Source organism: Seriola lalandi, unplaced genomic scaffold, assembly GCF_002814215.2.
Source record: "Seriola lalandi dorsalis isolate HSWRI2012SDOR001 ecotype SW California unplaced genomic scaffold, Sedor1 jcf7180002054687, whole genome shotgun sequence".
Lineage (NCBI taxonomy): Eukaryota > Metazoa > Chordata > Actinopteri > Carangiformes > Carangidae > Seriola > Seriola lalandi.
The window spans coordinates 33,601-35,675 of record NW_019525240.1 but is presented as its reverse complement, the minus strand read 5'-3'; the positions used below and the strand labels follow the sequence as shown (position 1 = coordinate 35,675).

Sequence of the window (2,075 nt, the reverse complement as noted above, 5' to 3'; positions counted from 1 at the left end):
TGGTTGGAGCAATTGATTTCACTCATGTGCGTCTGAAGGAACCATCCATGAATGATTACGCATTCATCAATCGCAAAAACTATCACTATAAATGTACAGGTGATTTGTGATGCCAAGCTATCACTTTTAAACATGGTGGGCAGGTGGCCGGGGGACACACGATTCTTTTATTTTTCAAAACAGCTGTGTTGGCGCGTGGCTGCAGGAGGGGGCGCTGCAGAGCCAAAGTCATCTCCGTCACCCTCTTCCACACAACGGTTTTATGAGCTCCTTTGACCCCACTCTTCAGACTGCCAAAAAGCACATCCTTGTTTTGCGCCACCTCGGATGTCAGGATGTCGATCTCCATCTCTGAAAAGTTTCGTTTTTTGCCAGTAACTCTTCTCTCCACGTTTGACCTTAGTGGGCGAGGCCTCCGAACCAGGAATATTTAAGGGCGTAACATGTTAATGACGATCGAATTCAGCCGCCGCATTTATCAAGACCCGATCATTCGTACGCTGGGATTGGTCAGATACGAATGTTTCATAAATCACACGTGTATCCTATCGTACGACCAATTCTGCGCTCAGCTCTGCGACTGTTTTCACGCAAGATTGATAAATGAGGGCCATTGTGTCCTTGGGCAATGGACGTTTTCCCACTTTGTCTCGTGTATGTGGTGGTAGTAAGATGAACAATAATGCGCCCCAAACTTCATTTAATTTTTTTCTCTGTATTCAAAGCTAAAATGAAGTTAAGTATACCCACTGAAAAAGACATATATGTGCTGGATGACACTGGAACAGAGGTCGATGAAGAGGTCTTCAGTGACATTCTGGAGGAAAAAACAGACATCCTGTGGCGATTGTCGACACATTTTCAGTCACTGGTAAGTGGTCATTTGATCAAATTGTACTTTGCAAGAAAAATCCGACACACGTTTCATTAAATTGCCAATAAAGGTATTAGGGTTGTCACGATACCAAATTTCTGTTTCGATACCGATACCAATATGTATTTCGATACTTTGATACTTTTCGATACTTTTTGTAAAAAATATTTCATTATATTATGTATTGCCTCAATGGGTTATTTAAATATTTAAAGAATGTAATTACATTTTTAAAAATATATTTTTTAATGTATCTATTAACCATGGACATGTTTTAGCTCTCTGTTTGCAGGCTACTGTAGGTTTACTACTGGGCTGGGAGGGACTTTGTACTTCTTTCATTGACATTACAGTGCAGTGAACAGGTGAACAACATTATCACCTGTCGTTCTTGACTAAAGTCTCGGAACAAGACGCATGGTTGTCCTTTAAATGTTTCCACAGGTTTGAAGTGTTGGTTCCTTTTTCGAGACACACTTTGTAGCATCGCTTGCACTGCGATGCCTCTGGGTTCAGTGGCTCGCCTTTATCGTTCGGTTTGAACCCGAAATATTTCCACACCGAACTTCGGGCCCCCATTTTGTCCACAAGTACTGTCTCTTATACACATCTACAGAGAGATGAGGAGTCTTTTGAAGACTATAAAGTCAGAATGACAAAAGCCTTCAAAATGCATAGTGGTTTGGAGGATGATGGACAGCAAAACGGAGCTTTCCGCCAACAACTAAAAAACACCATCCATGCAGGGTCCAAAGATGCTATCCGCAGTTGGGTTGAGAGACATTACATAGGGTTCACTGCAGGGACTTTAGACGATTATGTTAACCATGCCCTCCATGCGGAAAAGGTTGTAAAAGAAAAGAAAAAGAAGGCCATTGGAGCCTTTTATCAAGAGGGAGAGAACGAGGTTTTCTACCAAGGGGGTAGAGGAAAACGAGGATTTAGAGGAAGAGGTAGAGGACAAAGAGGTGGAGGAGTAGGACGCGCAGATTACAGACGGAGTCTGTCAGGCTGTTGGGGGTGTGGCAAAGAGGGACATCTCGTTCGAGATTGTCCGGAGAAAAAATCATACTCAGCATGACTAGAGCCGAAACCCACTGAATCCATGCCCCATAGAGCTGAACCACAACCAATGATTGAACCAACAGGAGACGAAGTTCTCCTTAATTTTCAAGAGTTACTATCTTTGGACAGTGTTCGG

The 2,075-nt window shown here is 42.8% G+C and overlaps 1 long non-coding RNA gene across 2 annotated transcripts in view; it reads left to right on the top strand.

Annotated features, from left to right (window-relative positions):
* Window positions 1-2,075, top strand: part of LOC111667260 (uncharacterized) — a 39,602-nt gene that overhangs the window by 33,470 nt on the left and 4,057 nt on the right. For both annotated transcript variants that reach the window (XR_002761661.2, XR_015438266.1), the window contains exon 5: window positions 726-871. This is a non-coding gene — a long non-coding RNA (uncharacterized LOC111667260). The remainder of the gene's footprint in view (window positions 1-725; window positions 872-2,075) is intronic.